This window comes from Neomonachus schauinslandi, chromosome 13, assembly GCF_002201575.2.
Source record: "Neomonachus schauinslandi chromosome 13, ASM220157v2, whole genome shotgun sequence".
In the NCBI taxonomy this organism is placed as follows: domain Eukaryota; kingdom Metazoa; phylum Chordata; class Mammalia; order Carnivora; family Phocidae; genus Neomonachus; species Neomonachus schauinslandi.
The window spans coordinates 4,762,359-4,789,110 of record NC_058415.1 but is presented as its reverse complement, the minus strand read 5'-3'; the positions used below and the strand labels follow the sequence as shown (position 1 = coordinate 4,789,110).

The window sequence follows — 26,752 nt, the reverse complement described above, 5'->3', positions numbered from 1 at the left end:
CAGAAAAGAGGAGGAGGTATTAGAAAGAAACTGGTATATTTGATTTAACTCAGAGCTCTCCAAGTTTGAAAAATCTATCCCCAAGGGGCTCTTACAGAAAACTACCAGGAAGCATCTTAACTACACAGCTGCCTAGGCAGTGTTTAACAACTGGGGCAAAAAAAAGAGATTAATCAAAAATCTTAAAAAGATAAGATAGGAAGTGAGATGTCCATAGGGTCTTTGAAAAGCTCGGGCATATTGCTAGGAATCTAGATGTCGATGCACATGTATAGGACTATGAACATTCCTGGGGCTGTACTATACTCGGGATAGACCTGAGAAGGTCATTAAGTTCCCACTTCTTGCTGACTTGGATGTGTAGATTAATGTTTTACATCAAATTTGGGAAGTTTTCAGCCATTATTTCTTTCATTATTCTTAAGGACTTGCACAAGTAGAAAGTAAAGGCTAGGACAATGTTATCAACCGCCTGGCTGAGTACTGAAGGAGTGCCCCAATTTGCACACAAAGCCCTTCAGCAAAGACTGGGAGATAATGGATCCAGATGCTTAAAAAAATCTCTGCACAGTCATTAGCTGACCATTAAGCTAACAAAGTAGCAACTTCAGTGACCACACATGACAAAGAATAAAGACTTTACAGATTAGTTCAGAAAAGTCAAGAAAGAAACAAAAAACAATTACAAGTAACAACAACAACAAATTCTGGAGAGGAGGTGGAATTTAATTACCAGAGTTGCCAATTTCATTAATTGAAATATCCAATTTTTAAGAAAAATTTATAAGACATGCAAAGAAACACAAAAGTATGACCAATACACAGGAAAAATGCAGGCAGTAGAAACTGTTCCCCAGGAAACCCATATGTTGAATTTATTAGACAAAGATTTAAATCAGCTATTTTAAATATGTTTGAAGACCTAAAGGAAGCCACGGCTAAAGAACTTCTTGCCAAATAGAAAATATCAATAAGGAATCCAAAACTGTAAAAAAAGAACCAAATAGAAATCCTGAAGTTGAAGAGTAAAATAACTGAAGTGAAAAATTCACTAGTGGGGCTCAAAAACAGATTTGAGTAAGCAGAAGACAAAATCAGTGAACTTGAAGATAGGTCAGTAAATATTATGCAATCTAAGAAAAAGAAAGAAAAAAGAATGAAGAAAAATGAACAGAGCCTCAGAGACCTGCAGGACATCATAAATAATACTAAGATACACATCGTGGGAATCCCAAAGTAGGAGAAGAGACGAAGGGGGACAAAAGAAGTAATTGGATGAAGACCTCAACTCAGAATAAGCAGAAGGAAGGAAATAACAAAGAAAGAGTGGAAATTGATGAAACAGAATATAGAAAAATAAGAGAAAATCAGTAAAAGCAAAATTCAGTTCTTTAAAAAGATCAACAAAATTGGCAAGCTTTTAGCTCAACCAAGAAAAAAATGAGAGAAGATTCAAATTACTAAAATCGGAAATGAGAGAGGGAACATAACTAACTGACCTTTCAGAAATTAAAAGAAGTATAAGGGAATACTATGAACAATCACATGCCAAAAAAATTAGAAAATATAAAAGAATAGAAAAATTCCTAGGAAACACAAAGTATTAAAGCTAACTCAGGAGGATATAGAAATCTGAATGGATTTATAACAAGTAGAGATTGAGAGAGTCATCAGAAAACTTCCCATAAATAAAAGTTCAAGACCAGATGGTTTCATTTGTGAATTCTACCAAACATATTTAATACCAATTCTTCACAAATTCTTCCAAAAAAATAAGAGGGGAAAGAGTACTTTCCAACTCATTCTGAGGCCATTATTACTCTAACACCAAAACCCGGGCAAAAATATCTAATAAAAGAAAACTACAGACCAATATTCTGTATTAATACAGATGGAAAAATCCTCAATAAATTTGCAGCTAATCCAGTCCAGCAGCATGTAAAAAGGATATTCCTATTTTTCTCACAACATAACCAAGTGGGATTTATCCCAGGAATGTAAGGTAGGTTTTATATTTAAACATCAATCAGTGTAATACACCATAATAAAAGGGGAAAAAACCATATGACTCCCTCAATAGACACAGCAAAAGCATTTGTCAAAATCCAAAACCCTTTCCTGATAAAAACACTTAACAAACTAGGAATAGAAGGGAATTTCCTCAACCTAAAAAAGGGCATAAGCCGTAAAAAGTAATGAAATATGGATACAGGCGACATGGAGGAAACTTGAAAACAGTATGCTCAGTGAAGGAAGCCAAAGGCAAGCTTCACATATGATTCCATTTATGTGAAATAACCAGAGTGGGCAAATCCATAGAGACAGAAATAGATTCGTGGTTACCAGGGGCTTTGGGGCAAGGGAAAATGTAGAATGACTGCTGATGCCTATATGGTTTCTTTTCGGCATGATGAAAATGTTCTAAAATTAGATTGTGGTGATGGTTGTACAACCTTGTGAACATACTAAAAACTGGTGAATTGCACACTTTAAAATGGTGACATTTATGGTGTGTGAATTACATCTCACTATAAAGTGTCTGGTTTTGAGATGCTATTTCTTCTCTTGCCGTACACCCACACCCACACCCACATCCACACACACACACACACACAGACTAAGAAGATAACTTTTGGGTAAAAAACTCTTAGAAATATCGCCCTGAATTATAGTCCATACCTTGAGGGTGGTGATGCAAACTTTAGACAAAAATCTTCTATTTTGAAGTTTACATGGCAATGGAGAAAATTAGGAACTTTAACATAAAGTTAAATTTTAATGACAACAGTATTTAAAGAAAATATCAGAAGCCATTTTTATTCCCATTTTTTTTAATTAAAAAAATTCTCTCTTTCAAAGCTTACCTCATGTCAATCACTTGACTCACTACAACATTGGGTTTTGAGTCTTTTTCTTCATCCATATTATACAGGAAGAGCTTGAAGTCACAAACTATAGCTAGTGCTCTCTGCCATCCTTTATTCACCCCTGCTTTCTTTGGGATCTTTAGTTTTGATTTTAAAAAAACAACAACAAATAAAAACAATCTGAGCTGAAACATCAAATATTATCCAATTATTACATATAAAATTAAAATAATAAATGTGTTATAAATCTGTCACTTTTCTTGTTAAAGCTGTGGAACAGAACTGTGCATAACATAATTAAAATTTTAAAAAACAAGGGAATTCCTTTGAAGACTGAATATCTCTTGTGAAAATAAGATTGACACTTGTCTCTTTGTCTCTGGTAACATTAAATTCAAATTTGGTAACACCATGCCTCAAATTCAACTCAGATTTTAAATATTTCTCAGAAAGGTTATTTTACTTTTAGTCTCAAAATTTGTCATTGCTGACTGGAATTCAAGGTTCCATCATTAGTTTTCAACATTTGTTCATCACAGGGTGAGGTTTGAACAGAAAACTTAAGAGACATTTAAAAATATCCTATTGGGGACAGCTAAATTTTGTTCTCAAACTAGCTTCTTAGGATGGAACAAATATGTTGATTTGCATATGATTTGTATTATGTAATCTGTTATAAATATTATATAACTTTTTTTTTTACAAATGTGCTCACAGAGTGCGAGGTGATTAATAAACTTATCTCTAGTTCATCTAAACCCCAAATAGTGACACTTACCCAGACATGGCCTTCATAGGCTGTTCCTGTGCCTTTCTGTGCATCTAGACAGAGGGCACCTTTCTTCTGTTGAGAAGGCACTGGACAAGCTCTTGGAGCCTTTTCTACACAGGTTGTGTGACATGAGAACCCACATGCTTTTTGAAGGGAATAAAGAGACATGATAGCGGGAAACACAATGGTTTTACTCTCTCACCCCCCACTGCAGTTCTGTCTGCTCTTAGAGAGATCAAAATGCGAAAACCTACATTTTCCAGACTCCTTGCAGCTGAGTTTTGGCCCTGATTGAAGTTCCACTAGTAAGAGGACTTTCTGTGAGACTGCGTTGAGCCAGGCTGGGAGAGGTGCAGGATGCAGACCACCCACTTTACTGTATGGATCCAGCCCGGAGGGGTGTGAGGTCCCAGCTACAGTGGTGGCCTTATTCTGTGGGTGATATTCTGATTCTGCAGACTGCAAGTCGCAGGGCCTTTCCTGATCCCGGCAGAAGTAGCAGGCTCTGGGAGCTGCCCCCGTGGTGGCCGCTTCCCGATTTTGTCATCTTTTTCTGACCCTGGTAGCAGCTGTCCCAGGCTCAGCAGAGACCGAGCCACGCTGGAGGCAGGAGACGCTTCTGAGCACTCAGCTCAGAGCCTGCCCCCTTAGCCCTGGAAGGATATTATACGCACCTAATTCCCCATTTTAAATCCTGTTTTGTTTCATGCACTGGGTTGCGATTATGGTTAAGGTGCCTCCAACCATGGCAGTGCTGAGGGCAGGAAAGTTGTCCCGCTTAGTGCCATGTCCTGGAGTGAGCACTGGACAGGATTGGCTAAGGGAACCCACGGCACAGAGTCTGTTCCCTAGAAGATTTCCTCATTCCTTGTCCAAGGGCACAGTGATCCACTGTTCGGTATCTCCAAAAGCACATTGCTCCCTTACAATAATGTTTACCACAATAAATTAAATGAGTCAAATAAAGCAATTACAACTCACCAATAGTGTTCCATTTCCCTGCCACATAAACTAGTGAATTGGGTCCTCATGCTCTACCAGTGCTACAGAGAACAAAATATATCTAAATGCATGTTCTTAATAGATATGGCCCTGCCTGCAGGCTACACAACAGGACCTCCGGGGACAGCATTCACAGGCTGAAAAGGCTGGAGTCACACAGTGCCAAGGTCCCCCCAGGCATTCCCAATGGCCATGGGTCCAATCTTTCCAATATGAAACAGATCCAGAGAGATTTTTAGCAAAGGGATCGCTTTACCTGCCATGCTTCTGCAATTCAGAGAACAAAATTTTTGCTTAATAACGTATTGCAAAATTCATATGTTGACATCATATCCCCCAGTGTGGTGGTATTCGGAGGTGGGACCTGTGGGAGGCGCTGAGGACCTGAGGGTGGAACCCTCATGAATGGGCTGAATGCTCTTATGAAAGAGGCCCCAGAGGGCGCCTGGGTGGCTCAGTTGGTTGAGCGACTGCCTTCGGCTCAGGTCATGATCCTGGAGTCCCTGGATCGAGTCCCGCATCGGGCTCCCTGCTCAGCAGGGAGTCTGGTTCTCCCTCTGACCCTCCTCCCTCTCATGCTCTCTGTCTCTCAATCTCTCTCTCACAAATAAATAAAATCTTTAAAAAAAAAAAAAAGAGGCCCCAGAAAGTTCCCTGGCCCCTTCGCCCTGTGAGGGTACAAGCAGAAGTCAGCAGTCTGCCCCCCTGAAGGGAGCTCTCGCCAGAACCGGACCACACTGGCCCCCTCATCTCAGACTTCTGGCCTGTGAGCCATTCATTCCTGTGTTTATGGGCCACCCAGGGTGTGTGCTTTGCCGGCTGCCCCTGCAGATGAGGGCACGTGAGTATAAAGATGCCGGCCCTGGCCCCCCACACCTCCCTTCCCCAGCTCTTACCGTCACAGGCACAGCCTTGTCTTATCAAACCCACCATCAGAGACGTGCACTGGTGACATTTGGTGGGGACCGTGAAGGACGTGAGGAAAAACCGGTGGCTCTTACTCTACAAGACAGACCAGCCAAGCACTGAGGGTGCAGTAACGTTGAAGAGGTGGTTCTGGTCACAAATCCTTGCCCCAGATACCATTTTATGTACAAAGAAAAGCAGCTCCCCCACTTTCTCACCAGAATGGGAGATTCTTGTCCCCTCATTGCTTCATAATTAGGAAATGTTGAGCAAGAGATCCCCCCAAAAAATTACCGAGAAGAGGAAGAAGAGGAGGAGAATGATTTCATTGGTGATCACATATTCATTAATACTGTTTGGAACCAAATAAATCAAGCCTGGCTTTTATTTGGGCCAATATATCCTGAACCTTGCAAAGATGCTTTCTCGACTGACAGATTCTTCAATTGTTTCCGTATCAGTCGGTGGAGTGAAAATTGCCTTTGTGTATATACTTTAATGAGGAAGGGTAAGCAAAAAATAACATGGTTTTTATACCTTCTTTGGAGGGAAAGAATAATTTCAAAATTTTCTCTCTCTAGCAAATCATGTGTTTCATTTTCTACTGTCAATAAAAAAATAATCATGAATTGGAAGGTCCAGTGAAGCAGGCTATGTCACTCTCTGAGACAGAGGGCATCCCGAAATTTCTAATTGAAACCCCAACAAGGAAACCTGCAAATGCTGTCACAGAATTAGCAACATATCAGTCACCCACCGAGGACTATCCATTTCTTGATCGTGCCTCTTTGTTATCATAAATTAGCAATAAGGAAATCCTAACAAACTCTGGCTTCTCCAAACACTAGTTGGCAAGTTTGCTCTCCTTTGTATATCTTTTTCCTCCTTGTAAAGTGGACAGAAGGGCAGAGTCTGCAGGCCCTGCCATGGGCACTGTGTGTGGACCGGGCTCCCTGCACCCTATTCAGGTCTTCATTTTGCCCCCGTTTGCAGAGCTGCACATCACCCTCCCCTCCCGAGGCACCTGGTGCCTCCAATCCCTGAGTCTTTCTAGGCTTCCAAACGACCGACTGTCTTGTGACTCTTCAGTAGGCCCTACCCATCACTTGGCATGCAGATTTCTCAGCTCTGCTAACCTCACCCAGGCTTTCATCTTCCAACCTTATGCCGACTTATTTGCCTGTTCTTTTTTCTCCCTTTATTGGCTTTCATTAGAAAGCAAAGATGTATGCCTTTTTTAATATACTGTGATTAACCACAAGTCCCCAGGGGAAAAAGGGAAGGAAAACAAGAAAGAAGAAAATAAAATACTTTTGATATTCTAATTGATACTGCCTTATAATACATTAATTTCGACAAAATCCTCATCATGTTTATTTTTTTCTTGGTTTTAATATATATTTTGTTGATCTTGGCATATAAATATCTTCTATTTCTTTTCTAGGTATTCATTTATAACAGAGATAACCCATGTTATTTTATATATTTACCTTATGTTCAGATTACCTTATTAATTTTAGTAGGTTTTTGGTTTTTTTTTTTAAACCAGAATCTCTTAGGTGTTGTGGGCAAACAATCATACCAATCTTACGAAAGACTTTTATGTTCCAATGTTTATTCCAGTCATTTTATTTTCATTTTTATTGCATTGCTTAGGAACTACTGAATGCTAATGGTGATATGGGGTAATTCTATACCGTTCCTGGTTTTAATTGAAAAGATTTAGTGTTTCATCATTTATGATAATATTTGCTATCAGGTTTGGGAAAACAGGTTTATTGTATTTATGCATTTTCTTTTTATTGCTATTTGTTACAGCCTCTGGTTACTGATTGCTAATAAAGAGGAATGCTTTGAATATTTTGGTCATTTTAAATTATTTGTTAAATAGGCAGTATATTGAAAAAAAATAAAATAAATAGGCAGTACATTGATTCAAAAAACAAAGGCTTTCTCTCCTCCAAAATTATAAGACTTTCTAGTAGCTTTACATTTGAATTACGGCTGAATTTAGAATTTATCTGGGAGTAAGTTATGAGATACAGCATATGAATCCCTTGAGCAGATTTCAAGGCAAAACTCGGTTAATTAGTTTACCATCATCTATAATTTCTAAATGAGACTTGACAGACACAACAAAGCCCATTTAATAGAAAAGACATTCCCCTGAAATTGTCACTAAATGTTTTACCCCTGTGTTGGCTGTATTCAAACCTTAAGAAGATTTTTACAGTGGAATTTTCTGTTGTGTAAATTTTTAAATCTGATCAGATGTTTGATGAATGTAACTGCAAAAAAATTTTGGTAAATGCCAAGACAGTAACAGCAAAACCAATTTATTCTCATTTTGAAAGGAACCCACTAAGCTTATAATTAAATCACGTACCTTGGTTGGAAAGAGGATACTACTGTGATATTCCTTTCTCTTTATTGTTGGTGTGTGAACCGGTAGATGAGCAGAATCTACAATCTAAATCAAGGAAATGAAAATAAACAAGGGCAAGTTACATATATCTCCAAAATTATAAGAATTAAATAATTCCTCAAGTGAGGCAAAAGAATTATACTTGTTAATAGACAAAAACATAGTAAAATTAAAATTCTTACAGTGGCGAAAAGATATTTTAAGTAATTTAGATATATGCTTCACTTTTTACAAACAAAATATATGTATATTTTATACAATTTATTGCAGGTTGGCTATTTTAAAATATTATGTCGTAGCATGTATACTACATTAAAAGAATGCTAATCATAAGTATATTTGAAAGGGACTTTTAATAAGTAGATATATGATCAGAATCCTCAAAAGACTCTTTGAAATACCTGTTTTATAAGTGTAAATGGGGGTTTTATGGCTGTACATATATAGAAATATATTAAAATCAATTACAGAGGGTTCAGCAAGATTTTGTGAGTACTAACTATCTAAAAATATTCTTAGGTAATCTAGATCACCTTTATGTAGTTAGACTTCAACAACTATATAAAATTTTGCTGTTTATATGATATAAAACATTTCTTTCCTGGGAACTCATAGAAAATAATTCTTGAAATGGGAAGAACTGGATGCTTGTGGGTGTTACTGGGAAGTACAGCCTAGTTGTAAGGAAGATGTTAAGTGGTTGAGCAGAAGATGTAAGTATACAGATTTGATGAATGTCCCTCCTTTCAGGATGGCAGATACCATGGAGAACACATACAAGTTTGGTAGTAAATGCAGGAGACCCAGGACATTTGCCATATTTACAAAAACACTTTAAAAAGATGGTGTTTCACTCCTTTTACTATATATCCCATTAAATAGACTTTTTCATATGAATTTATAAAAACGAATATGATAAAGATTCCCTCTTAAAAATCTTAGATACATGTATTGATGAATTACCCTTGTTTTAGCTTTCTTTTGTTTAAAAAGAGACTATCTTCAGTCTCAAGAAGAGATACCACATCATACCAGTTGATACAAAAGCATTTGACAAATTCAACATCTATTCATGATAAAACTCTCAACAGACTAGGAGTAGGAAGCACTTCCTTAGTCTGATAAAAGGCCTCTACCAAAAAACAAAGGCAAGCATTACCACTCAGGATGAAAAATCAACAAAAAAACAAAGGCGGGCATTACCACTCAGGATGAAAAATCAAATGCTTTCACCTAAGAATGAAAACAAGGCAAGAATGACCACTACCACCACTTTTATTCAACATTGAGCTGAAAACCCTATCCAGTGTGCCAGGCAGAATTAGAAAAGATAGGTATACATGTTAGGAAGAAAGCAAACTGTCCTATTTGCAGAGGACATGATTGTATGCACGGAAAATTCCAGGGAATGTCAAAGGAAAAAAATCTTGAACTACTAAGTTTGGTAAGATCCTATGACACAAGGTGTATTTCTCTGTAACACCAATAAATAATGGGAAACTGATTTTTTTTTTTTTTACTAAGACAATTTTTCAGAACCGTTTAAGGTTCACAGAGAAATCGAGGGGAAAGTACAGAGATCTCCCAAATGTTCCCTGTCTCCACACATGCATAGCCTCCCCAGTTATCAACAACCCCCACCAGAATTAGAATCAATGAAATACTGACACACCATAATCACTCAAAGTCCAGAGTTTGCATTAGGGTTCACTCTTGGTGTCGTACATTCTGTGGTTTTGGACAAATGTATAGGCATGTATCCACCATTATGGTATCGTACAGAGTATTTTCACAGCCTTGAAAATCCTCTGTGCTTCGCCTATTCATCCCTTCTCCCAAACTATGGCAACCACTGATCTTTTCACTATGCCAATGGTTTTGCCTCTTTCAAATATCCTATGGTTGGAATCGTACAGTATGGAGCCTTTTCAGATTAGCTCTTTTACTTATTAATAATTTAAGGTCTCCTCATGTCTTTTCATGGCTTAATAATTCATTTCTTTTTAGTAGTGAATAATGTTCCCTTGCCTGGATGTACCATTTATCCATTCACCTGCTGAAGGACGTCTTGGTTGCTTCCAACTTGTGGCATTTATGAATAAAGCTGCTGTAAACATCCATGTATATAATTTGATATGGAGATCAGTTTTCGTTTTTTTTAGCTAAATATCAAGGAGCATAGGTGCAGGGTAGTATATGGTAAGAGTAGAAACTGCCAGACTGTCTTCCAAAGTGGCTGTACCATTTTGCACTCTCAGCAGCAACGATGAGAGTTGCTATTGCTACACTGGCATTTGGTGTTGTCAGCGTTCCAGATTTTGGCCATTCTGATAGGTGTGTAGTGGTATCTCGTTGTTTTAATTTGTACCTCTCTGATGATGTATGATTGGAAGCATATTTTCATATGCATATTTGTAATCCACCTATCTTCTTTGTTGAAGTACCTATTTAGGTCTTTGGCTCATTTTTAATTGAGTTGGTTTTTTATTGTTGAGTTTTAAGAGTTCTTTGTATATTTTGGATAATAGTTTAAATTTGTCTTTTGCGAATATTTTCTCCCAATCTGTCGATTATCTTTGCCTTCTCTTGACATTGTCTTTTTTTTTTTTTGATTTTTGATTTATTTATTTGAGAGAGAGAATGAGATAGAGACAGAGAGAGCATGAGAGGGGGAAGGGTCAGAGGGAGAAGTGGACTCCCCACTGAGCAGGGATCCTGATGTGGGACTCGATCCCAGGACTCCAGGATCATGACCTGAGCCGAAGGCAGTCGCCTAACCAACTGAGCCACCCAGGCGCCCCTCTTGACATTGTCTTTTACAGAGGAGTTTTTAATTTTAATGGAGTCCAGCTTATCTTTTGATATTGTATCTAAAAAGTCAATGACAAACTCAAGGTCATCTAGATTTTCCCCTATGATATCTTCAGTGAGTTTTATAGTTTTGCATTTTACATTTAGATCTGTGATCCATTTTGAGTTAATTTTTGCGAAGAGTGTAAGGTCTATGTCTAGATTCATTCTTTTGCATGTGGATGTCCTGTTGTTCCAGCACCATTTGTTGAAAGACTATCTCTGCTCCATTGTTTTGCTTTTGCTCTTTTGTCAAGGATCAGTTGATCATATTTATGTGGGTCTATTTCTGGGCTTTCTGTTCTGTCTCATTGATCTATTTGTCTATTCTTTTACCAATACCACACTGTCTTGATTACTGTAGCTTTATAGTAAATATTGACATTGGGTAGCATCAGTCCTCCAACTTTGTTCTTCCCCTTCAATATTATGTTGGTTATTCTTGGTCTTTTGTCTCTCTGTATAAACTATATAAAATCAATTTGTCAACATCCACAAAATAACTTGCCAGAATTTTGACTGGGATTGCACTGAATCTATAGGAAATTGATTTTTAAGTACTATTTAAATACTATTTACAGTACCTCTAAAATTTAAATATATATATATATAAAACTAAATAAGTAAATATATATTTACATATATATGTAAATAAGCCTAACAAAACATGCACAGGATCTGTTGACTGACAACTACCAAGCACTGATGAAAGAAATTAAAGAAGCCCTAAATACATGGAATGGCATATCATGTTCATGAATTGGAAGATGCCATGTAGGTAGTATATTAATTCTCATTAATCTATTCATTTAATGCAATACCAATCAAAATCCCAGAAAGAGTGTTTGTAGATACAGATGAGTAGATTCTAATTTTTATATGGACTCAAAGAAACTAGAATAACAGAAGCATTTTTAAAAAACTTGTAAAATATATTAAAATATATATATAAAGATATTTTAAAAATATTTAATATATATATATAATATAAAAGAAATAGAAGATATAAAGAAGAACCAGTGGAATTTGAGAAATTAAAAAAATACAGTAATCATTATTAAAATATCAATGGATGGCCCAATAAAAAAATGAAGAGGACAGAGGGAAGAATTAGTGAACTTGATAGAACAATATCAGTTATCCTATATGAACATCAGAGAGAAAATAGACAGGAAAATAGGACTACTACCAAAGATCTAACATCAGAATCCCAGAAGGAGAGTATAAAGGGTGAGGCTGAGAAAGTACTCAGAGAAATAATGTCTGAAAATTTCCTGAGTTTGGCTAAAGACGTAGTAGATTCCAGAAGCTGACTGAATTCCAAATAGGATAAACCCAGAGAAATACATGCAAGACACAATGTAGTAAAACTTCTGGAAACTAAAGGCAAAAAATGAAATTAAAAAAAATAATAATGAAAGCAGCCAGAGAGAAACAACATATTAAATGCACATTGCTAAATGAAAGAAGCCAATCTGAAAAAGGCTGTATGATTCCAATTATCTGACAGTGGAAAAAGCAAAACTATGAAGATAGTAGAAAGATTGGTGGTTTCCAGGATTTCAGGTGGAGGGAGGAAGGGAAGAATCAGTGGAGCACAGGAATTGTTAAGACAGTGAAAGTGCACTTATATGATACTGTCGTGATAGATACATGTCATTGTCCATTTGTCATTTATCCAGTTGTACATCTGTAAAATGTGTAATCCAAAATGTGAACCTTAATGATAGACTTTAGTTAATAATAATGGCTCATAACTGTAACAAAATGTACCACACTTTTGGTGTTGGTACATAAATTGTTAATAATGGAAGTTGTTAATAATGGAAGAAACTGGGACAGGGGCAGGGGTGGGGTGGGTGGTGGTGAGACAGGTAAGTAAGAACTTTGTATTTGCCACTAAATTTTTCTGTGAATGTAAAACTACCCCCAAATAAAGTCCATTAATTTTTTCTAAAGATTTTATTTTTAAGAGGCACCTGGGTGGCTCAGTCAGTTAAGCATCTGCCTTTGGCTCAGGTCATGATCCCAGGGTCCTGGGCACATTGGGCTCCTTGCTCAGCAGGGAGCCTGCTTCTCTCTTTCTCCCTCTGCCCCTCCCCCTGCTTGTGCTCTCTGTCTCGCTATCTCTCTCTCTCTCTCTGTCAAATAAATAAATAAAATCTTTAAAAAAAAAAGATTTTATTTTTAAATAATCTCTACACCCAATGTGCAGCTCGAACCTACAACCCTGAGATCAAGAGTTGCGTGCTCTACTGACTGAGTCAGCCAGGTATCCCTAAAGCCCACTAATTTTTTAAGGGATTTTTAAATCAAAACAGTCGCAAAATCTCTAAGAGAACTTGTCTGCAGTATACTTAGGATAGCTACAGTAAGTTCTCTACAAGAAAGGAAATGAAGGAATCAAAATGAAGGAATCAAATGGGAAGAGTGAAAATATGGGTAAATAGGATAGTGTGGTTTTTTGGGTTTTTTTTAGAAACCATTCAAAGGGTGTCCCTCCCTCTTCCTCCCCCAAAAAAGGAGAAAAATGATCATCAATGACAAAGGGCAGCTGGAGAAGCTTCACGCTCAGGAAGGGACACTGTCTCCTTCTTGTGGTTTCGAGTACTCTACACATTCAGAGAAACTTCTCTAGTAACAAACTATAGAAATGATCCCTGAAAGTATAGTCTTGATAGCTTTTCTAAATTATGTTAGATGGTTGAAGCAAACATCTTAACACTAATATCCCTCAGTGCATAGAGAGAAATATGTAGCACAATTATATTACAAATGGGGAAGAGTAGGGCGCCTGGGTGGCTCAGTTGGTTAAGCGACTGCCTTCGGCTCAGGTCATGATCCTGGAGTCCCTGGATCGAGTCCCGCATCGGGCTCCCTGCTCAGCAAGGAGCCTGCTTCTCCCTCTGACCCTCCCCCCTCTCATGTGCGCTCTCTCTCTCTCTCATTCTCTCTGTCTCAAATAAATAAATAAAATCTTAAAAAAAAAAAAAAAAATGGGGAAGAGTAAAATGATGTAAAGGGAGGTGAAGTTGACACACTTCATTTGATCAGATAAAATGTTGTTGACACAATATAGTAGTAAATTATGTATCCATAATGAAACCACTTAAATGAAATGGACCAATTTCTCCAAAAGTACAAACTACCACAACTCACCCAATATGACATAAGTAATTTGAATAGCCTGATAACTATTAAAGAAATCAAATTTATAATTTAAAAACTCCCAGAAAGAAATCTCCAGAATAGCTTTATTGAAAACTTATAGCAAATGTTTAAAAAATAATTATAAATAATTCTCTATAATTTTTTTTACAAAATAAAAGAGAATACTTCCCAGCACATTCTATAAAGCCAGTATTACTCTGATGGCAAAATCAGACAAGCACAGTACACACATGAAAATACTACTGACCAACATTCTGGGTTAATGTGGATACAAAAGTCTAAGGGTATATTAGCAAATAGAATTCCACAGTATATACAAAGCATATACATTATGAGTGTTGTGTTTACTTCGGGAAAGTAAAGGTGATCCAATATTTGAAAATCAATCAATGTTATCTATCATATTAACAGGCTAACAGAAAGCTCATGAGATAATACATTAATGCAGACAGAACTTAACATCCATTTGTGATAAAAACTCTCCACAACCTAGTGAGACACTTCCTCAAATTGATAAAGAGCATCTACAAAAATCCTACAGCTACCATCATAATTAATGGTGAAAGATTGAATTGTTTTCCCTTAATATGAGTACAAGAGATGTCGATTCTTATCAGATAGTAGTAGAAGTTCTTGCCAGGGCAGTAGGGCAAGAAAAGGAAAGAAAAGTCATACAGATTAGGAAGGAAGCTATTTTCAGATGACATGATCATAGAATATTCCAAGGAATCTGCACACACACACACACACACACACACAAACGTCCTAGAAATTAATGAGCTTATCAAGTTCTCAAGTTACAAGATCAGCATACAAAAATCAATTGTACTTCAACAATACTAGCAACAAATACATGTAAATTGAAGTTAAAAGTATAGTACCATCTACAATTGCTAAAAAAAAAAAATACTTAGGTGTAAATCTCGCAAAACACATCCAAGACTTGTGTGCTCAAAACCACAAAATGCTGTTGAGAAGAGTCCAAGAATATCTGAATAAGTGGAGAGGCATACTGAGTTCATGAATTGGAAGACTCAGCATAGGAAAGATGCCAATTCTCTCTAGATTAAACACAGGTTTAATGCCGCTTCTCTCAGAATACTAGTACTGTAAGGCTTTGTTATAGATATAAACAATATTCTAAAATTTATATGGGAAGAGGATATATGGATATTGATTCACAGATGACATGATCATATCTGAAGAAAGAAAAGCTCCATTTGTAATAGCATGGAAAAGAAAAAAAAATGCTTAGGAATAAACTTAACCATGGAGGCAAACAACTTGTTTACTGTAAACTGCAAAACATTGGTGAAGGAAATCCAGAGGACACCAATAAATGAAATAACATCCCATATTCATGTATTAGAAGAATTAATATTGTTAAGATGTCCATATAACCCAAAATGATCCACAGATTCAGTGCAATTCTTATCAAAATCTCAGAGACATTTTTTTGCAGAAATAGGAAAATGTATCCCAAGATGCATATAGACTCTCAAGGGATCCAAATAGCCCTAACAGTATTGAAAAGAAGAACAGAGTTGGGGGTCTCACACTTAGAAAGCTAAGTGTGGTACTGACATCAGGCAGTCATATACACCAATGGAATGCCCAGAAATTAACCCTCACTTATATGATCAACTGATTTTCAACAAGGGTGCCAAGACCATTCAGTAAGAAAAGGGTGCCAGGACCATTCAGATGGGGTTGGGAAAACAGGACAGCTGCATGCAAAAGAATGAGGACCACTTTCTTACACCATACACAAAAATAAATTCAAGATGGATTAAAGACCTAAATGGGAGACCTGAAACCATAAAAATCCTAAAAGAAAATATAGGCAGTAATCTCTTGGACATCACCCTTTGCAACATATTTATGGACATGTCTCCTCAGGGAAGAGAAACAAAGCAAGCATAAACTATTGGGACTACACCAAAATTTTAGAAAACTTGCACAACAGAGGTAACTATCAACAAAATGAAAAGGCCGCCTCCTGAATGGGAGAAGATTTTTACAAATGCTATATCCAGTAAGGGTTAGTATCCAAAATATATAAAGAACTCATGCAACTCAACACCAAAAAGCCAAATAATCTGATTTTAAAATGGGCAGAGGACCTGAATAGACATTTTTTTTTCCAAAGAAGGCATACAGATGGCCAACAGACACATGAAAAGATGCTCAACATCACTAATTGTCAGGGAAATGCAAGTCAAAAACACAATGAGAGACCACATTCTCACACCTGTCAGAATGGCTATTATCAAAAACACAAGAAATAAGTGTGGACAAGGATGTGGAGAGAAGTGAACCCTGATCCACTGTTGGTGGGAATGCAAACTGGTGCAGCCACTGTGGAAAACAATATGGAGTTTTCTCCAAAATTTAAAAATAGAAGTACCATATGATCCAGTAATTCCACTGCTGGGTATTTACCCAAAGAAAATGAAAACACTGATTTGAAAAGGTATACGCACTCCTGTGTTTATTGCAGCATTATTTATGACAGCCAAGATATGGAAGCAACACAAGTATCCAACAATAAATGAATGGATAAAGAAGATGTGAATATGTGTATATGTATGTATACACATATATAACAAATTATTATTCAGCCATAAAAAATGAGATCTTGTCACTTGCAGCAACATGGATAGACCTAGAGAGTTTTATGCTAAATGACATAAGACAGAGAAGGATAAATACCATATGACTTCACTTATATATGGAATCTAAAAAACAAAATGAACAAACAAAAAAACAGAAATGGACTAATAAATACAGAGACCAAACTGGTGGTTGCCAGAGGGGATCAAGAAATACAAACTTCCAGTTATATGCAACTAATGAATCATTGAACGCTACATCAAAAACTAATGATGTACTATATGTTGGCTAATTGAATTTAAATTAAAAAAATAATAAAAAATAAAACTTCCACTTATAAATAACTCATGGAGAGGAAAAAGTATGGCATAGGGAATATAGTCAGTAATTATGTAATAATGTATGTTGATCATATAAGTGAGGGTTAATTCAGTGCAATTCTTATCAAAATCTCAGAGACTTTTTTTTGCAGAAATAGGAAAATTTATCCCAAGATGCATATAGACTCTCAAGGGATCCAAATAGCCAAAACAGTATTGAAAAGAAGAACAGAGTTGGGGGTCTCACACTTAGAAAGCATTACATTTAGGGCGGTGAGTGTTGAGTAATGTATAGAATTGTTGAATCACTATGTTGTACACCTGAAACTAATAAAACATTATATGCCAACTATACTACAATAATAAAAAAAGAAAAAACAATGTACATACCTTAATTGAAAAATATTTTATCTCTAAAAAGTGCCATCATCTGAGCTTTCAGCGAGTCATAGTCACTGATCACAGATCACATAACAAATACAATAATAATGAAAAAGTTGAAATATTGCAAGAATTATCAGCATGTGACACAGAGATAAGAAGTGAGCAGATGCTATTGGAAAAATGGCACCAAGAGCCTGTTTGACACGGGGTTGCCACAAAAACCTTCAATTTGTAAAAAACGCAGTATCTGTGAAGTACAATACAGCAAAGCACAGTGAAATGGAATTTACCTGTACAAATTATCAGGGAAATAATAGACAAGTCAGTCCATGGGACTGGACAGCTATCATGCTGGCAATAGTTGATTTGTATTTTCTAGCAAGCAAAGATCTAATTTCCCAAATGTGAAAAGCAAAACCTTAAAATCTTTTTGGAACTTTTGGGATAGAAGGATAGGATAGAAATGGATTTCTCAGAAACACTAAAAAAGTGCAAGCAATAAAAGAAAGGACTGATGAATTTTACAGTGTTAAAACCATAACTTAAAAACCTCTATGACAAAATGAAAGCAATAATTAGATACCACTTTATACCCATCAGAATTACAAAATTTCAAATGTCTAGGGGCAGTGTTGACATGAATATAAGGAAATGAGAATTTTTACATGCTGCTAAGTAAGAGTAGAAGTCGATTCTCAAAAACTCTCTGCTCCAGGCAAAAGAGTGTGCACATGCAGGGTACCCTGGAGTGTGGATGCAGAGCCCACGTGGGGTGAGGATGGGCTATCTGCAGAGATGAACCCTATAATGTTGGACTGGAATTTGTTATTTATGTGTGCACGAACTCAGTTTTGATAGATAGATAGATAAATAGATAGATAGATAGATAGATAGATCATAGATAGATAGATAGATTTTGGGGCACCTGGGTGTCCAGGTGCAGCCAGTTAAATGGCCAACTCTTGATTTCAGCTCTGGCCATGATCTTGGGGTAATGAGATTGAGCCCTTCCTAGGGCTCTGTGCTCCGCGGGGAGTCTGCTTGGGATTCTTTGTCTCCCTCTGCCCCTCCCCGCGCTCGTGCTCACTCAGGCACGTGCACACTCTCTCTCTCTTTAAAATAAATAAATCTTAAAAAAAAGATTTCTACATTTAGACTGATGTACAAATTTTCTATAGTAAAAGGGCCTGGAATAGTAGCAGTGGGCACACCTAACACTCAGAGCGAGACTTCTGAATACCATTCTCCACCAAAAGCAATCAGTGTTCCTTGGAGAAATGGCTGAATGCAGGGCTGGGGCAATACCGTATGGATGAGTTGATGCGTCTTGTTCTGCCAGATAGAAAGAAGGTCCTCAGTGAATGTCAGATGGACACAGTACCAAAGGGCTCACACAGACCACATCTGCGACCGTATGGACATCAGAATAAATAATGACACGAATGGATTGTAAGCCATTGAATAAAATAAGAAACCATGAGTCCATAGAGATATAAATAAATGGAAAGTTTGGTGAGCAGTAGGGTACTTAAATGGTTTCAAAGTACCTCTCTACAAAATACTTATCAATTACCAAGGAAAAGAGAGGCTTGGAAAATCCCACCTTAGTGCAGTGGTCAAAGCAAACATCCCTCCTGGTGGGATAGAGTGAGAAAACCACAATATCACTTCTGGGGTATTCTGGCCAACAAGGCGTAAGCTGCATAAAGCCACGACGAAACAATTTTTTTTTTTTTTTTAAATGAGGAGCATTCTACTAGACATTGGCCTGTGGCTTTTGAGAGTCTCAAGGTCACAAAATCAAACAAAGACTAAGAAATTGTTGCAGATGGGAAGAGACTGAAGAGAGATGACGAACACATGCAAAGCAGGATTTTGACCAGGATCCTTTTGTTGTGAGGGGCGCCACAGGGACAACAGGTGAAACCTGAATGGGGCCTTAGGGTCAGATGGTAGGAATGCGCCACCGTCAGGCACGATGGTTGTACTGTGGGGGTATATATATATATATGCAGGAGAATATTCTCTTTTTTTTAACTTCTTTATTTTTTTATTTGAATTCAATTAATCAACATATAGTGTATTATTATTTTCAGAGGTAGAGTTCAGTGATTCGTCAATCTTATATAACACCCAGTGCTCATTCCATCCCGTGCCCGCCTTAATGCCCATCCCCCAGTCACCCCATCCCCTCACCCCTTCCCCTCCAGCAACCCTCAGTTTGTTTCCTATGATTAAGAGTCTCTATGGTATGTGTAGGAGAATATTCTTAATTGTAAGAAATACACGCTGACATATTTGAGGTGATAGAAAATCAGATGGCAGCCTTCAGTAGCCTAGGAAAAATAAATTCATATGTACCTGCAAAGTTCCCATAAAATCTATAACTATTCCCCCAAAATTAAAGCACTGTTGCCAAAATTCTACATTGAAAATACGCATATATGTGAAAATAACAAACTCTCCCATATGTATACAGACCCCCAGTGAATGCCTGAAACCACAGATAGTAACAAATCCTATATATATAAACTATATTTTTCCTATTCATACATACCTATGAAAAAGTTTACTTTATAAATTAGGAACAGTAAGAGATTACAACAATAACTAATAACAAAATTGAACAATTTTAACAATATACTGTAATAAAAGTTATGTGAATGTGGTCGAACTCTCTCTCTCTCTCCCCGCCCCAAAACATCTTGTCCTGTCCTCACCCTTCTTCTTGTGATGATGCAAGATGATAAAATGCCCCCGTGATGAGATGAAGCGAGGTGAATGCTGTGGACACTGGGACCTGGTGTTAGGGGACTGTTGACCTTCTGAGCAGGTGTCAGGAGGAGGGTCATCTGCTTCTGGACCCTGGTTGATTGCAGATGACTGAAATCACGGATTGGGGGGAGGGGGCTACCATAGAAGCAGCAGGTACCAACAGGCTCGTTACAATGGAGAAATTGCGGTAGTGAGAAATGGAATCAACCCAAATGTGCATCAAAAGGAGCATTGTCCTGTAAGTCTAAGTGTATTGATACACTGGAATACCACTCAGCAGTCAGAATGAATGAAGTGTCTCAGCATGGCTAGTTGTGCAATAATAGGGAGACTCTTTGTGTGACTGTTTTAAGCCAGCGAAGCAGTCCCCACACTTGAAGGACATGTGCACGTGTACAAGAAGGTGGCAGGAAGAATGCACACATCTGCTGGTGATGTCCGCTAACCTCCCAGGAGGGAGGAGAGTGCAGTTCACGCGTCCAGTGCTTTCCAGTTCATCTAATTTCTCTTATCTAACACAAAAATTGTGTACAACAAAAATTTAGCCCTGTTTTGCTAAATTTGTGAGTAGTAGGTATATCAATAGGTGTATGGATTCATGATAGATTATTCCTCTATGACGGAAATAACGTCTGGCCTGGCTACAAGGCACACCGAAGCTTTCCCACTAAACTATACACCCCTCCTCACAACTTGTGGCCCAGCCCCCAGATTCCAAAGGCGGGCAGGAAGGAATCCCTGCCCGGATTAATGGATTAATCGGGGTGAAGGAGATGCAGAGCAGAAGGGGAGCGGCATTTCTGAACAGGGAGCATGTGAGCTGAGAGACACCAAACCCCTCGACTTCTGGAGGAAATATTTTCTTTTGCAGCGACTCACAGTCTCTGAGTAACATGAAGGAAGGGCCAATGAAGCATTGTTTTACGTACCATTGTACAGAAGATAAGAAACTATCTCAAACCTTAATAAGCATCGTCACAAATGTATTTTTATAGCTTACTAATTATACATAACCCCAGACTTGGTGTTACAATATACTATGTCCCTGCTCTATCCTGACTCCTGTAAAGTTCAGAGTGGACACAGTCATGAAGCCTGTTCTTCAAGACCCAGTAGAAGCTTTGTCATTTGTTGCTGACTTTTGGGAATGGTGTTCTCATCTGAGTTTCAAGTCTCCCAGTGTACCAGTTAACCTTAATACCCTCTAAGGGACCGTGCCAGCCACGCAGTGTTATTTGACTAGGAGAGAAATGCCGCTCTCTTTCTGACTGGGGTTCGTTCCCCCTTTGTTTTGTTGCACGTGGAGAGTTTGGGAGCAAAGCTACCCCAGGGAGGCACCTTAACTGGGTCAGCTTCGTCTCCACCGTGAGAGGACGGAGATGTGGACCCAGAATTGATGTAAAACTTGATCTTGAGGTTCTGTTCAAATATGTTCTCAACTGGATCTGTCTAGAAAAAAAAAAAAAAATCCGGAGCTCATTGTTTAGAATTCACAGTTCTTAATGTCAGTCATGAACATTACAGTATTTCTCAGTAACAAACTATAATTTTAGTATTTTTGTTAGACGTATTTCAACGTACGAGGCTGCCGCCGCGGTGCTGCCCTAGTGAGCAGCCTGCTCCACCACGTCCTTCTGTTCCACTGCCACGTGCTGGCACTGGCCGGGGGGCGCTCGGGTCATGATCCCGGGCTCCTGGGATCAAGCCCCGCATCTGGCTCCCTGCTCCGCCGGGAGTTTGCCTCTCCCTCTGCCTCAGCCCCTCCCTGCTCATGCTTGTTCTTGCTATCTCTCAGATAAATAAGTAAAACCTATGAAGGGAGGGAGGCAGGGAGGGAGGGAGGGAGGAAGGAAAGTGCTAAGATGTCAAAAGAAGAGTGGATTCCATCCAGAGTGGGTAGTAGAGAAATGAACTAGAAACTAAAGAGAAATCTGTCTGTGGGAGTACTTAACGAAGGTATGCCAATTTGGTATATTGATTATTTTGAATTAAAGTTACTTGAGAAACAGTCCAGTGCAAGAAGGACACTCTGACCCTCCTTTGTCTTCCTGAAAACAGGTGATCAATCTCCCCTGTGAAAGGTGCCCTCCCTGTACCAGGAGGAGGGAAGACATTCTTATCACCAGAGATGGGATATTTGGAGCCAGGAAGGCTGTATAAACAAACCTCGTCTTAACTAGCCCACATCTTCCTAGTTACCTCTTCAGCACTCACCGCCCGTAGCCCCAACCCCTTTATCGTGTCAAGTCTCTTCTTTGTCTAAAAGGTGTAAGAGCTTCCTGCTCTGGTCACTTCTTGTCTCGTGGAGACTCTCGCATACAAGTGAACATTCAGTTAAAACTTGTATGTTTTTGTTTTGTTAATCTCTTATGTTAGTTTAATTCTCAGGCCCAGCCAGAGACCCCGAGAGAGGAGGGGAGAATTGTTCCTCCCCTACACTGCGTCAGGCATTAAGTGAAATACAAATCCCTGCTTATTTAGCAACACAGAAACGCGGGCACTCAAGGCCAACACTGTTCATGTTAAGAAATTTTTAAAATTGAGTTTGGAAGATCATATAATACATAATACATACATGTAATACATACATAATACATATAATACATAATACATAGTGATTTCCAAAGTTATAAAATATCTTAAAATGCAGAGGCAGCTCCAGGATTTCTGTATAGGAGGGGATCAGTGCAAAGACAAGGGGGAGCCTTCTTGGGGTTGCATGCACACAGTGTTTTGTATGATACTAGAGAAGAAAAACAGTGTGTTTTGCTATTTTCGTACACTTAATATTTACTGTTGTTAAAAAGAAACAATATACTCAAAATGGGAGTCACTTACGTTAAGCCCCACCAAGACTTCACACCTAATCTAAGTGCTGTTTCAGCCTCTCCCAGCACTGGAACTGTGAGCCAATCAGTCTGGAATTTCCTCACCACACTGTTGATGCCCTTCCTCCTAAGGGAGGGTGACCTCCCTGAGACCATCCTTTCTTTCCTTTGCTAATAACATCCTTTTCCCACCTGTTTCTGCCTGTGAAAGCCTTCCGTTTGTATTACTCATCAGAGCTCCCTTCTGTTTGTTAGATGAGATGCAGCCCGATTCGTAAATTGTTGAATGAAGCCAATTAGATCTTTAAATTTACTCGGTTGAATTTCTATTGTTTAATAATCCATATAAAATTATGCTCGTGGTGGTTGTGGTGGTGATGGCATCCTAACTGGGGATTTAGGGGTTCTGGGGGAGCTGGGAGACATTATAGAAAGGCTTACACGGCCTGAGCAGCCCTTAGTCTTGGAGCCTTCACTGATGGAAAAAAAAAAACAAAACAAAACCTAAGGCTTTGTCTGAGCACGTTCTTGGGCCAACAGAACAAACTCTTCAGAGACTCAAGCCAGATAATTAGAAGCAGAAATAATTGTTGATGTGCAAAGTAAAAATCTCTGCTTAGTAAATTACTTCCTGGACTTGTTATCAGTTCAAGGCAGCATCCAATACATGGCTTAAATCTCCAAATGCCCTGTTTTTGTTTTTTTTCCTCTCAAGTTGGAGACAGCACCTTTGATCGTTAATTCATGTGACCCTTTTTGTGAAATAGGACACACTGTTCACGTGATATTTGATTGGTGCTTTTCTGGTGTGGAGAGTTTAAAAGTCCGCTTTTGGATTGATTCCTGTTCATTAATTCCATGTTCTCTGTGGCTAATATTTAAGAAATCAGCAAGGTTCCCAACAAAGTCCTTAAGCCTGATGCTAAAGTTGGAACTCAAACCCCGGCAAGCCTGCCTGCCACTTACTGCTGATAGACGTGTTCCCTGGTAGGGCCCGGTGCCTCGCACTCCTTCAGCGGTCATCACAGTGCCCGGCACACACGGGAAACTCAGGTCCTCCCACCTCACTCGCTGTGCTCCCTTCACTTCACCCTCCCGACCTCTGATCACAGCCGCAGGGGCTCCCGCTCCTCTACCTCACCAGCTATTCCGTTGACATTGGTCCTCTCCCTCTTTGTTCAGTGAACTGTTTTTCAGCGTGAGATGTAGCAAATACAGGGGAAAGGGCCTACGCCATGTAACGGTGATTATTGTAATGCTGTAATGCGCACAACCTGGAATGTACCACCTACATCCAAAACTGGGACACCGTTGGCACCCAGGAGCCCCTCCTGTGTCCCAGTCACAGCCTCCTTCCTCCCTAAAGGAAACCATGTTGGGTACAACAGTCACCTCTTCGCATTTGTTTAGGAGTTTACCCCATTAAGTATGCATCCCTAAACACTACTACGGGTGTACGCAACTGCCATGAAACGTCTGATGGTAATTTAAATGCTTGACATTCAGCTTTTGATTGCGGAGGCATCCATTTCAAAAGACATCCATCCTGAATAAACATGCTTCCAGATGCATCACACAGCTGCCAGCCAAACAGCCAGAGAAGGAATTAGGCTGTCCCCACCGGTTAGGGTTAGGGTTTCTCGCTCAGAAAGCCCTGGGTAACCTAGACACCTGACCACTTGAGTGGCCCCGCTTCCCCCTTCCCACACCCTAATTCCTAGGCTTATGCTTTAAATTTGCCAATAAAACGTGGCCCTGGGCATGCTGTGTATTCTCCAGGACTGTCCGTGATAAATCTCAGCTCCTCAGAGTTCCCTGAAGGTTGTTGTTGAAATGAGCCTTGCAATCATAATAAGAACCACAAGGCCCGTCCAACCACAGCACTGGCTGTGGGAAGTGTCTGCGGGGCGCTCTGCTAGTGATAGAGGCCCAGCTGAGTGCCCCCAGCCAGCCTAGCAGAGAGCATCCCTGCTCATAGGCTGACCCAGACACAGCTAGAGTTCCATTTTGTTCTCTGTGTGTTCTCCTGCGTGCCTGGTTTTTTTCACTCAACGCTGTGGGTTGTTTTTTTTTTAATAAAATTTAATTTAAATTCAATTAATTAACACATAGTGTATTATTAGTTTCCGAGGTAGAGTCCAGTGATTCATCAGTTGTATATAACACCCAGCGCTCTTTCCATCATGTGCCCTCCTTAATGCCCATCCCCCAGGGACCCCGTCCCTCAACATTGTGTTGATGAGATTCATCCATGGGGTTGTGTATCGCTGTGGCTTATTCATCTTGATTGCTATGCGGTATTTCATTATATGAATACACTGCAATCCCTTTATTCACTCCCCAGTTGATGAACATTTGGGTTTCAGCTGTTAAGAACATTCGTAGATGTATTTCCTGGCATAGATGTGCAAGATCGCTCCAGCGTATAGTACAGCACATGCCGTCCTCACTACGCCAAATACCCCAGTGCTTGCTATGCCTCTGCAGTCACTGTGTCGTGCTGTCTTAGGCGGTCTAGAACTTTTAATATTTTTATTGTCTATTTGGATTTCCTCTTTTATGAATTGCCTGTGAAGCTTCTTGCCCCTTTCCTGCTGAGCTGACTTTCTCTTACTGATAGAGGGTTCTTCATATACTCTGAATATAAGCCTTTGCTCGTTGTTATGGTGCAAGTATCTTTCTCCACTCTGAGGCTTGTGGTTTCATAGTCTTTGCCCCACTGCTCTGCAGTCCTAGCTTTATAATAAGTATCCACAGATACCTTTTTTTCTGGATATTGTTCTATTCCATTGGTCTATGTGTCTATACGTTTGCCAATACCATACTGTTTTAATTAATGTGGTTCTTTTTTTAAGATCTTATTTGAGAGAGAGAGAGAGAGAAGGAGCTGTGGGAAGGGGCAGAGGGAGAGGAGAAGCAGACTCCCCGCTGAGCAGGGAGCCCGATGCGGGACTCGATCCCAGGACCCCAAGATCATGACCTGAGCCGAAGGCAGACGCTTAACCCACTGAGCCACCCAGGCGCCCCTAATTACTGTAGTTCTTTAATGTCTTGACATTTTGTAGAGCAAGCTTATCCAATTTCATCTTCAAAAACATTCTTACTTTCTTGCTCTTTTGCATTTCCATATACATTTCAAGTTCCATGGAGAAAAAATTGGGATTTTTATCATGATTATATTGAATCTTGATATAGTCTATTGAATCTTCAATCTTGATAGAATGTTGGTTGAATTGATATATGATCAGTTAAGGGGGAATTGAGATCTTTATACTATCAAGTCTTCCAGTCTAGGAATATAGTGTTACTCTCTGTTTTATTTAGGCCTTTTCAAATGTCCCTCTTTACAATTTTATAATATTTCTTCCCAGAGGTCTTTTAGCTACTATTATATTTATTTCTAAAAACTCGATTTCTTATGCTATTGTTAATGATGTCTGTTTTTAAAAAAAGGTAATTACATAATATTTCTCAGCTGCGTATAGAAATCCATTTGATTTCTGTATATCAACATGGTAGTCTCAATATATTCTGTATATACAATATATTCTATACATACAATTTATTTCATATATTGATTTTTGTATATTGATTTCTGTAAATATTTCTGTATATGTATATATATTAGCAAATCAACCATCTTGCTACACTTTTTTTTATTAATTCTAATAATATGTTGAAAAGGCCCTCCATATTATATTGAATAGAAATAGTCATAGCAGGCATCTTTATCTTGTTCCTAAATGTAAAAATTGAAATGTTTCAATACTTCACCATTAAAAATACTGCTAAAAACTGTGTGGCTGGGCGCACCCGGGTGGCTCAGTCGATTAAGCATC

The 26,752-nt window shown here is 38.6% G+C and overlaps 2 pseudogenes; both read right to left on the bottom strand.

Annotated features, from left to right (window-relative positions):
• The window catches only part of LOC110584420, a 51,129-nt pseudogene that overhangs the window by 7,873 nt on the left and 16,504 nt on the right, over positions 1 to 26,752 (bottom strand).
• LOC123326596 lies at positions 13,304 to 13,498 on the bottom strand (annotated as a pseudogene).